The 12674-nt window shown below is 48.4% G+C and overlaps 1 long non-coding RNA gene and 1 pseudogene across 1 annotated transcript; one reads left to right on the top strand and one right to left on the bottom strand.

Annotated features, from left to right (window-relative positions):
• Window positions 1-12674, bottom strand: part of LOC118379495 (neuron navigator 3-like) — a 276779-nt pseudogene that overhangs the window by 243339 nt on the left and 20766 nt on the right.
• Window positions 49-1548, top strand: LOC127926720 (uncharacterized). Its single transcript, XR_008124935.1, has 3 exons — window positions 49-75; window positions 272-302; window positions 673-1548. It is a non-coding gene; the product is annotated as an uncharacterized LOC127926720 (long non-coding RNA).

Here is a 12674-nt window from a genome sequence, read left to right on the forward strand (position 1 = left end):
GCCTTGCTCTAGGTTAATGGTGGAGGGAACTGGCCTTGCTCTAGGTTAATGGTGAGGGATCTGGCCTTGCTCTAGGTTAATGGTGGAGGGAACTGGCCTTGCTCTAGGTTAATGGTGGACTGGCCTTGCTCTAGGATCTGGCCTTGCTCTAGGTTAATGGTGAGGGAACTGGCCTTGCTCTAGGTTAATGGTGAGGGAACTGGCCTTGCTCTAGGTTAATGGTGAGGATCTGGCCTTGCTCTAGGTTAATGGGAATCTGGCCTTGCTCTAGGTTAATGGTGAGGGATCTGGCCTTGCTCTAGGTTAATGGTGAGGGAACTGGCCTTGCTCTAGGTTAATGGTGAGGGATCTGGCCTTGCTCTAGGTTAATGGTGAGGGAACTGGCCTTGCTCTAGGTTAATGGTGAGGGATGAGGAACTGGCCTTCTAGGTTAATGGTGGAGGGATCTGGCCTTGCTCTAGGTTAATGGTGAGGGAGGTTCTGGCCTTGCTCTAGGTTAATGGTGGAGGGATCTGGCCTTGCTCTAGGTTAATGGTGGATCTGGCCTTGAGGTTAATGGATCTGGCCTTGCTCTAGGTTAATGGTGGAGGGATCTGGCCTTGCTCTAGGTTAATGGTGGAGGGATCTGGCCTTGCTCTAGGTTAATGGTGGAGGGAACTGGCCTTGCTCTAGGTTAATGGTGAGGGAACTGGCCTTGCTCTAGGTTAATGGTGAGGGAACTGGCCTTGCTCTAGGTTAATGATGGAGATGAGAGAATAGAGAAGATAGACCTATTTGATGATGTGCTCAGGGTGTGATATCCCAACTCTACTTCTCAAGGTCTTAAGCCTATTAAACGGCAGTGAAAACCATGATACATCAAGTTTGTCAAAAACGAGTGGAAAATTAAATGAATTATACCATTTGTTTTCCTCGTTGGGAGTTTTTACCAGTCAGGGTTACCATAGCCACTCTGGCAGGAAGGCTGTTCTCAGACTAGTGGCGCTACGGCGCTGGTGATTAGATCTTAACCTTGGAGAGGGAACACTCAGGCGTAAATATCATTATTTCTTTCCCTGGCTCCTAATTAAGGCCGTTTTGTTAATAAACGGGAATGTTGTTTAAATGCTCATGACCTCACCGTTAAGCAAAACAATAACACGGGTCAAAAACAAATCTCGCCCTTCACCGGATCGTTCAATAGAAGCCGGTGGCTAATTAACCACAAAGCCCAGTCTCTTAGTTCTCCAGGCCCGCCAGAGCGCCAGCGTTGCTCCATTTCTCCTCTCTGGATCCACCCTTGTCCCAGAGCCCATTCCTTCATGGTCTGAATCTTAATAAAATAACAGAGAGGGAATGGAGTGCTGACGGGCCCAATCCCAAATCTGATTAACCCGTTTGACCCCAGAGGAGAGTTTTCTGAGGCTGATGGAAAAATGGAGAGGTAGAGGGAGTCATCTGATAACTGACCCCTAATATGGTAGCCAGGATTGCAGATAATGAAAAGTTAAAGAGCCAGGTTAACGCTGATGGCATCAATCAGGACCTGAACTCGTCCACCCAGTCCAAACCTCTATTATGGTCCATTGTAAACCATAACCACTGAGGCCATTACAACCCCATCCAAACCCTCCAAACTACTATCCAATAAGGGTTGTGGGTAGTATACTCTGTTCTGTGTTTCCTCTGGGGCTAATGACATGCCTAGACATGTGTACTGTAATTAGGCCGGTCACTGAGAGGGGAACTCAAACTTATTATCAAACAAAGGTCATTGTGTTGCTCTGCTGGCGTCTGAAACACTGCCCTCCACGCATCTATCATCCGACTTGTCCAAAATCCTGATGATACCTAGGCTGAGAGACAGACAGACTCCCCGTCAGCAAGAAGCCGCCCCTGGAACTACTAGCTCGGTCCCAGCGCCCGTTCTTATTTACAGGGCTGGAGTGCAGGGGCTATCCAAACAGGACACGCAGACATCGGCCAATGCGTGGACACCCTTGCCAAGTCCAACAAGCTCAGGTCTCTGCAGATCCACAGACAGGCCTCTCCCCTCTTGTTTCCATCCCTTCCTTAAACAAGCCCCTCACTGACCTTTGTGTTGTCTTTTCGTCCTAAATGACGTTTCCGCCTCTGTGCAGATGTCAACATAAGCAAAGAAAATAATAGAGAGAGATCCACCGCCAATGTACTGTACAGACGACAGCAGTCCCCCACATGAGCGGTTAGCATTAGCATGCTAGCTCCCAGTCACAGACAGTGCTGCATTGATGCGCCTGTTTAGACTAGAGAATATATGTTTTCTGTGAAAGCAGGGCGCGGCTGCAGCCCCTATAGCAGCAGCCACCGGAGCCTGTTCCAGATACGGAGGACCCTGCTGCGGCGGCCATGAGCCTTTCACCTGACGTGCTCCTGGAGAGACACAGCTGTATAAATATAGACAGCGAAGCCCAGTGCCTGGGCTCAAACACACATGGTGTAAGAGGTGTTCCTGGGGTGCCAGCCCGGGGCATAACAACTGTCAGGACAGAGAGGTGTATTCAAGTTTCTGTGCTAGGTGAGAATCCACATTTCTCTCTCACTGTGAGAAAACAGATACATTTGTTAGCTAGGCGGGACGGTAAAACAAGTGTGTACCAACAACAAAAATGGTATTGTAGCTAGATATTCTATAACTATATTAAGTTGCAAATATGAATAACTATCATGAAATATTGGGGTCAACAGAAGTATGTTTTCTGATTGGTCACAGAGAGGCCCACAATTAGAGCCACCCAGCCCAGTCACAGTGCGTAGCTTAGCCACAAGCCAGGTCTGTTCACACTGAACACGAGGACATGAACCCTGCACTCTGCCCCTGCCTGTCTGGGCTGGACCTATTGTCTCACTTGAAACGACTCTATCCCAGGGCTGCTAGCAGGCATACCGTCTGTGTTAAACAACGCTTGCCTGCATCTGCCTCGCCCATTCAAACGCAGTCCATGTGCGGTGCTGTGTATGTGTGTGTGTGTGTCTGTGTGTGTGTGTGTCTGTGTGTCAGTTTGTGTGTGTGTCTGTGTGTCAGTTTGTGTGTGTGTGTGTGTGTGTGTGTGTGTCTGTGTGTGTGTGTCTGTGTGTGTGTCTGTGTGTGTCTGTGTGTGTGTGTGTGTGTGTGTGTGTGTCTGTGTGTGTGTGTGTGTGTGTCTGTGTGTGTGTGTGTGTGTGTGTGTGTGTGTGTGTCTGTGTGTGTGTGTGTGTGTGTGTGTGTCTGTGTGTGTGTGTCTGTGTGTGTGTCTGTGTGTCTGTGTGTGTGTGTGTGTCTGTGTGTGTGTGTGTGTGTGTGTGTGTGTGTGTGTGTTGTGTGTCTGTGTGTCTGTGTCTGTGTGTCTGTGTGTGTGTCAGGGTGTTAACACTGAAGCTGTGCAAGGTGCTGTCTGCTACCAGATACCATCTGCAGGGTTTATAGGCCAAGATACAGGGAGGAGGAGGTCCCGGCAGTTGACCTGACTATCAAAACATGTCATGCTCTACTCTTCTATATGACCTGTTAGTATTCAGGACCAGGGGACCACCGTTGAGTTTTCTGTGCCCTCCAAATATTTGGGATTCCAGACATTTGTGAAAGTAATTTCAAAAGTCACAAAATGTTACGCTCTTTCTTTATCAATTCAGGCTCCAAGAACACGCTAGTCTGTAACATCAACATTGCCAATGGCTTTGTGTGAAAGTTATGAAATCCAAGGCAATGACAGTAGAATCAGGACCAGGGGACCACCTGGAGCTATATCTAAACATTGACCAGATCCAGACATACTCAACATTGGTCAGATTTGCTCCGGAATCGCTCCAAGAAAGAGTCTGGAAGATATTGCCAATGGTGTGAGAGTTAGAAATCCAAGGAGATGACAGTAGAATAGAGAGTGAGACCTACTGGAGCTATATCTAGAAGATTGACCAGATCCGAGAGACTGAGAGATTTGCTGAAGAGAGAGAGAGAGAGAGAGAGAGAGAGAGAGAGAGAGAGAGAGAGAGAGAGAGAGAGAGAGAGAGAGAGAGAGAGAGAGAGAGAGAGAGAGAGAGAGAGAGAGAGAGAGAGAGAGAGAGAGAGAGAGAGAGAGAGAGAGAGAGAGATTAATTCACTCCTCTTGCTGGGCTTTATGCTGGGTCTTCAAAGCATGTAGAAGATGTTTTGATGAAGAGCCAAGGAGCCGTGAAAAAAGACCTAGTTCCATCTGTTACACTGGGAACTGTCGCTCTATGTGTTTTAACTCTGGGGGCAATGTCACCATTTTCAACGTAAAGCAGATACTGATACAAGATAAAGGATGTGTTTATTGATTAAGAGCCTGCTGGAGCACAGTCCTTAAATCTTCAATGAGGACAGACAGGCGAGACGCTAAAAGCACGTCGGTTAACCAGGGAGCACATCAACGCGTGCCAACATGATGTGGGCGGGGCATAACGCCACGTCATTGACCGTCAACAAATATGTGTTCAAGTATTGAAACATATTTTTAAATTCTTTCCCTCTCGCCTCAGTCCAATATTACTGTTTCAGATACCAACAGAGGCTCGTGTTGAAACAACCGCAGATGTAATCCCAGCATTAGGCATCCAGATAGCTTCACCCGACCTGCGTAATATTCTGTACCACACTATGTGAATCACAGGCCCATAAGCCTCGTGTCACTTTCCAACGCAAACATACTTTTGCCCAGTTTGCATACCACTCAAGCCCAGTTGCATTAGGGCAAAGTCTCCTCCACAGAGGACAGACAAGCATTTCTGCTAAGTAAGTGAACTGCTGTGTCAGAACACATCTGTCTCCGTTGGGCTTCAGGACAATTACAGTGGAAAATTACCCACAATCCCCCCACGCTTTTCTCTCTTGATAAGATTACATCACATATAGATCTTTGTTAGCGCAGCTTTGTGACTGACTGCCCATCTGAGAGACCCAAAGGAAGAATGAATCACTCAATCTGTGTTGGCCCAAAGTGTGCAAACTATCTCAGCAGTAGTAAAAAGCAGATCTATCTAGTCTTTCTTGCATCTTTCTGGCGTCCTCTAGTCGTGTTTTCTTTGCCTCCTCCAGTCAAGTCATTAGATTAGATTGACTCATAAAGGACGGAGGGAACATTTCCTCTCAAGTCTTTGATCCTGCACCAGAGCCTGGACAGAGCTAAACCTGGAGCTTCCAAGCAACAGACAGACAGGTGAAGATCTGTTGCTACGGCAAGTTGAGCAGGAGATTAGAACGATAGTACACTACCTGCTGCATTAATCAGCAGACAGAACCACCCAGCTAATTGAGCACGTTTCCTTCTTGTTAAAGACTATAATCATGTTAGGACATCTCTGTTCCTCAGTGTTATTCCTTCCTCCTGGAGCAGATGAAAGACTGGGTGCCTGCGATGCGTGGCCTGCATTCCAGCCAAATGCTGAAATGTCAAACTTTTGGCAAGCATGGATCACCTTTAATCATCTCATAGCCTGTTTTTTCCCCTCCAGCTAGTCTTTTCTGGCCTTTCCTGGTGCACTCTGTGGGCGGAAGGCTTGTTGGCCGCTCGGGCCACACGTCTGTCCGATAGGCCTGACGGCGGTGTCTTCAACGGAGAGTCAGAGGGTTCAGTCATGCTTCGCTACCTGTGGAGTTTATACAGAGGAGCTGAGCCGCTCTAACCTCAGACCAACAACATTCCCAAGTTGGATAGTGTAACCTCTATTGTAAAAAAACAGGCACCGTTGGTCGTAAAGCCAGTTAGCAAGACAGTGTTGGGCATGCCACTAAGTAAAAAACACGAGAGGGAAACAGGAACCATCCCAAAATGGGGTGAAGTGGGTATGTATAAAAGAGTAAACAACTCTGCTATTAAACTGTAACAGCCTGGCTTTTGGTGCCAAGTGCTACTTTAGAGTAAAAACCTGAGGAAAATATTCTCACACACCCACACATTAACACACCCACACACCCAACCACACACCACACACCCAACCACATTAACACACCCACACATTAACACACCCACACATTAACACACCCACACATTAACACACCCACACATTAACACACACCACACACCCACACATTAACACACCCACACATTAACACACCCACACATTAACACACCCACACATTAACACACACATTAACACACCCACACACCCAACCATACATTAACACACCCACACAACATTAACACACCCACACATTAACACACCCACACATTAACACACCCACACATTAACACACCCACACACACATTAACACACCACACATTAACACACCCACACATTAACACACCCACACATTAACACACCCACACACCCAACCATACATTAACACACCCACACATTAACACACCCACACATTAACACACCCACACATTAACACACCCATACATTAACACACCCACACATTAACACACCCACACATTAACACACCCACACATTAACCATACATTAACACACCCACACATTAACACACCCACACACATAACACACCCATACATTAACACACATTAACACACCCACACATTAACACACCCACACACCCACCCATACATTAACACACATTAACACACCCACACACCCACCCATACATTAACATACACACACACACATTAACACAACCACACACACCCATACATTAACACACATTAACACAACCACACATTAACACACCCACACACCTACCCATACATTAACACACATTAACACACCCACACATTAACACACATTAACACACCCACACATTAACACACCCACACAGTAACACACCCACACACCCACATTTTAACACACCCACACATTAACACAACCACACATTAACACACCCACACATTAACACATGTACACGAGCTCAGATCACAACCACACACACAATGAGACAGAGCTAAAGTGTATAACACTGCCCTCCCATTCCATCTGAGGTTTTTATAAGGTACCTTGTAGCAAGAGGCTCTGCCTACATAGGAACACCTGTGAGAATTGAAGTTCCACTCTCTCCCACCTATCTGTTCTCCTCATCAGCCACACTACCGTAAACCATCAAACTGGCTTCATCTCCCTCACCTGGAATAAGAAACCTAAGGCAGTGGAAGTAAAGGGCCAAGTGTGACATTTTGATCAAGAAGCTTTGGAACACATTCAGTAGGCCTCCACATTGTCCAGACTCATATCTGGATAAGCAGTCACAATCATTTGATAGTGCGTCTCTCTCTAACTTTTCCCCAACACTCCAAACCCCTGTTCAGGTCATAGAGAAGCCGACGGAGCAGAGGGGTTTGGACAGCCAAAGTTGGAAGCATGTGATTTTCCTCTTCTTACTATACCACTGCTGGCATGGCCAGATGTCTGTGATCAACAGAGGGCTCGTTAGTCCGTGGGAGAGGACACTTTTTTTACCCAGAGGCCCTCTCTCTGGTAGAAGGAGGCGTGGGATTGGCTGGCGGGGGGAAGAGCCGGACACCCTGCTCTTTCAGCACATCTGCAGAGCAGCAAGCTGGTGGAGTGAACCCAAACATCCTGTTTTACAGCACAGCCAGCAAACACACTGATCCTTTGGCCCGGTCGGCACGGCTTTCAGCAGCGCCTTACGAGGTGCGTGGAGCGTGGACCGTGACTCAGGCCGGACCTTCAGAGTGTTGTGTTTCCCCTCTTGATTGATACAAATAGCTCGGTGTAAATAAGATGACAGTTTCTCCTAAACAGTGCTTCGGAGAGAGTGTCAAGCTCATGGAGTGAGCGGGAGAGCACATCCTTAGCTTATTTCAACAGCTTACATGTTGTGAACTGTGACTGATACCATATGCCTACGTTGATAACTGATTCTAGTGCACAGTAATATGGGGAATGTTTCAACAGAATGAATCCCGCGTAAATCCATCTGAAATGGATATTTCAGATTAGATTTCAATAAAATTGTCTGACCATGTTGCTGCATCAGAAACTGGCTGGCTGACAAGCCTTCCATCTTTCCCACGCACCACCGTCTCCCAGCAGCAGCTTCCCGTCTCTCCAGCGGTTGAAGTTATTGTGCAACACATATATACCCCCCAAACCTCAGCGCCAGAGGATCTTTTCACCCTAAACGCCGTAACTCAAGCCTCCTCCCCAAGACTAATGGCCCCTGTCAAGCGCACGGAAATTAATATCAGCGAGCGCCTATCCACCGACAAGGAAGAGGGGCGATGTTTAACAGCCCACTCCCGGCTGTCCTCCATTATAGCTCTGCTTCTGTGCACTTCCCACTGGATAGGAGTTAGTGGACAAGCTCAGATCAAAGGGGTGAGATGGGGTATAGACTCCCACCACCCCAGTGATTGCGTTCGTACACACTAAACAATGTGGTTCTATTTAAAACGTCTTGACTCCAGATTACTGAAAATATTAAGTTGCTTAAACGCGCTGAAGGCCACGCCATTACAACAACTCTCCATCCCTTCTCCCCCCTCCATCACCCTCTTCTCTCCTCCCTCAGCTGTTCCCCAGAGGATGAAGGAGGAGCCAGTACAACAACTCTCCACCCCTCCCCCTCCATCACCCTCTTCTCTCCTCCCTCAGCTGTTCCCTCAGAGGATGAAGGAGGAGCCAGTACAACAACTCTCCACCCCTCCATCACCCTCTTCTCTCCTCCCTCAGCTGTTCCCTCAGAGGATGAAGGAGGAGCCAGTACAACAACTCTCCACCCCTCCATCACCCACTTCTCTCCTCCCTCAGCTGTTCCCTCAGAGGATGAAGGAGGAGCCAGTACAACAACTCTCCACCCCTCCATCACCCTCTTCTCTCCTCCCTCAGCTGTTCCCTCAGAGGATGAAGGAGGAGCCAGTACAACAACTCTCCACCCCTCCATCACCCTCTTCTCTCCTCCCTCAGCTGTTCCCTCAGAGGATGAAGGAGGAGCCAGTACAACAACTCTCCCCCCTCCATCACCCTCTTCTCTCCTCCCTCAGCTGTTCCTCAGAGGATGAAGGAGGAGCCAGTACAACAACTCTCCACCCCTCCATCACCCTCTTCTCTCCTCCCTCAGCTCCATCACCCTCTTCTCCCCTCCCTCAGCTGTTCCCTCAGAGGATGAAGGAGGAGCCAGTACAACAACTCTCCCCCTCCATCACCCTCTTCTCTCCTCCCTCAGCTGTTCCCTCAGAGGATGAAGGAGGAGCCAGTACAACAACTCTCCCCCTCCATCCCCTCTTCTCTCCTCCCTCAGCTGTTCCCTCAGAGGATGAAGGAGGAGCCAGTACAACAACTCTCCCCCCTCCATCACCCTCTTCTCTCCTCCCTCAGCTGTTCCCTCAGAGGATGAAGGAGGAGCCAGTACAACAACTCTCCACCCTCCATCACCCTCTTCTCTCCTCCCTCAGCTGTTCCCTCAGAGGATGAAGGAGGAGCCAGTACAACAACTCTCCACCCCTCCATCACCCTCTTCTCTCCTCCCTCAGCTGTTCCCTCAGAGGATGAAGGAGGAGCCAGTACAACAACTCTCCACCCTCCATCACCCTCTTCTCTCCTCCCTCAGCTGTTCCCTCAGAGGATGAAGGAGGAGCCAGTACAACAACTCTCCACCCCTCCATCACCCTCTTCTCTCCTCCCTCAGCTGTTCCCTCAGAGGATGAAGGAGGAGCCAGTACAACAACTCTCCACCCCTCCATCACCCTCTTCTCTCCTCCCTCAGCTGTTCCCTCAGAGGATGAAGGAGGAGCCAGTACAACAACTCTCCACCCTCCATCACCCTCTTCTCTCCTCCCTCAGCTGTTCCCTCAGAGGATGAAGGAGGAGCCAGATGCGGCTCTACTAGTCTTTAAAACCTGAATTAGGTGCCTGTATCTGCTTCCAATACAGCGACCGTTAAACCTCCCGTCCACATCTTCTTTGAATGAAGAGCAGAGGTCGGCGCCAGGCGCCGTTAGCACTGCACAGTGCCCACTGCCAGATTTATACAGATTTACCTCAGCTTCTCTTTTCTACTGCGGGGGAAAAGGTGGGAAGCATCTTTTGAAAGCCAACTGTCTCCTTTGTTCGTCTATACAGGCGGAAAACCTTGGTAAATCACTTTAAGGTGTCTCTTTCGTGTCAGACACACAGCTCCGCTGAACACAAAAGCCTCTGTCTCTTGCTCTCCGAGTCTGAACAGATAAATACAGTGAAGAATACACAAGTGATATCAGGTGGGAGAGAGAGGAATGTTCGGTGCCAGACATAAAGCACACCATAGACTTTGGTCCGACAGCCGTTGGCGAGCGACCCCTCTCACATAAAGGCTGTGATTGGACACAATGAGTTTCTTGTCCCTCTGTCATAACACAAGTATTGACACTCCCCTTCCAAGATGGCCGCCACTCCTTCCAGCTCATTAACAGATTATGAAAGAATATTTGTTTGTCCATTCTTCTTAGCGTCAAGGACCATCACACATCTCCCCCGGAGGTTAATGGCTGCCCTGCACCGAGAGTGAACCTATCATGGGTGTAGATACATAAACCAAAGAAAAAGACAAAGATTCCCTGTGTTTCAAAACATCCTACTTACTTACCATGTGGGCAAGGCAATTACGCTATTAAGGAGATTACACGGACAAATATGAGTCTATAGAGCCATTTCTATTCATCAACAGTGAATAGAGAGGAACTTGTTCCTTCATCCGGGAGCACAAAGCAGTGCACAGAGGTCGTTTCTCATGAGCGTGGGCCCAGCAATGGCCGCCCCTTGGCCGGTCGACAAACTTCAACAGTAACAGTACTGGGAAGAAATTAAACTCAGACTCTCAAACGGTCTCACAAGACGCATCAAGGATTGGGCTGTAAAAACATAGGAGCTTTCACAACACAAGTTGGCCAGTAAATAAACTAAGTGCAATTCGTGTCAGGAGACTACCCTGTGAGAACAACTAGCCAGAGTATAAATACCAGAGGTTTGTTAGAGAGGCAGAATGAGGGGAAAAGGAGGGAGAGGAGGAGAGGAGAGGGAGAGGAAGGACAGAAGGAGAGGAGAAGGAGAAGGAGAGAGAGAAGGAGAGGAGAGGGAGAGGAAGGACAGAAGGAGAGGAGAAGGAGAAGGAGAGAGAGAAGGAGAGGAGAGGGAGAGGAAGGACAGAAGGAGAGGAGAAGGAGAAGGAGAGAGAGAAGGAGAGGAGAGGGAGAGGAAGGACAGAAGGAGAGGAGAAGGAGAAGGAGAGAGAGAAGGAGAGGAGAGGGAGAGGAAGGACAGAAGGAGAGGAGAGGGAGAGGAAGGACAGAAGGAGAGGAGAAGGAGAAGGAGAGAGAGAAGGAGGAGGAGGAGAAGGGAGAGAGAGAAGGAGGAGGAGGAGAGGGAGAGAGAGAACGAGAGCCAGAAGGAGGGAGAGCAGGGAGAGGAGGAGAGGGAGAAGGAGGGGGAGAATGAAAAGGAGAAGAGAGAGAGAGAGCAGGGAGAGGAGGAGAGGGAGAAGGAGAGGGAGAATGAGAATGAGGTGGAGAAGAGAGAGAGAGCAGGGAGAGGAGGAAAGGGAGAAGGAGGGCGAGAAGGAGGGGGAGAAGGAGGAGGAGGAGAAGGAGAAGGAGAGAGAGAAGGAGAGGGAGAATAGGAGAGCCAGAAGGAGGGAGAGAATGAGGAGAGAAGAAGAGAGAGAATGAGGAGGAGAAATAGAGAGAGAAGGAGAGGGAGAAGAGACAGAAGAAGCAGGAGAAGGAGAGAGAGGAGGGGAGAAGAGAGAGAGAAGGAGGAGAAGGGGGAAGAATTCAGTTCCGGCCTCCAGGGGCAAAGCTGAGGGCAGTAGTTCATGTTAACAGTCATTAATGGCAAAGTTAACACACTTTATGGGCAAACTTAACACTCTTTACTGGCAATGCTATTAAGGCCCGGTGTGGAGACAGAAATGAGTTGTACAAAAGAGAAGTATATTTGCACTGTGGTAGAGAGCACCTTACATTAGGACACTGTGGTAGAGAGCATCCTTAAATTATGACACTGTGGTAGAGAGCACCTTATATTAGGACACTGTGGTAGAGAGCACCTTATGTTAGGACACTGTGGTAGAGAGCACCTTATGTTAGGACACTGGTAGAGAGCACCTTATGTTAGGACACTGTGGTAGAGAGCATCCTTAAATTATGACACTGTGGTAGAGAGCACCTTATATTAGGACACTGTGGTAGAGAGCACCTTATGTTAGGACACTGGTAGAGAGCACCTTCTATTAGGACACTGTGGTAGAGAGCACCTTCTATTAGGACACTGTGGTAGAGAGCATCTTATATTAGGACACTGTGGTAGCAGCATCTTATATTAGGACACTGTGGTAGAGAGCATCTTATATTAGGAAACTGTGGTAGAGAGCACCTTATATTAGGACACGTGGTAGAGAGCACCTTATATGAGGACACTGTGGTAGAGAGCACCTTATATTAGGACACTGTGGTAGAGAGCACCTTATATTAGGACACTGTGGTAGAGAGCACCTTCTATTAGGACACTGTGGTAGAGAGCATCTTTTATTAGGACACTGTGGTAGAGAGCACCTTATATAAGGACACTGTGGTAGAGAGCACCTTCTATTAGGACACTGTGGTAGAGAGCACCTTCTATTAGGACACTGTGGTAGAGAGCATCTTTAATTATGACACTGTGGTAGAGAGCACCTTATATTAGGACACTGTGGTAGAGAGCATCTTATATTAGGACACTGTGGTAGAGAGCATCTTATATTAGGAAACTGTGGTAGAGAGCACCAGTAGAGA

This window comes from Oncorhynchus keta, unplaced genomic scaffold (assembly GCF_023373465.1).
Source record: "Oncorhynchus keta strain PuntledgeMale-10-30-2019 unplaced genomic scaffold, Oket_V2 Un_contig_8101_pilon_pilon, whole genome shotgun sequence".
Taxonomy (NCBI): domain Eukaryota; kingdom Metazoa; phylum Chordata; class Actinopteri; order Salmoniformes; family Salmonidae; genus Oncorhynchus; species Oncorhynchus keta.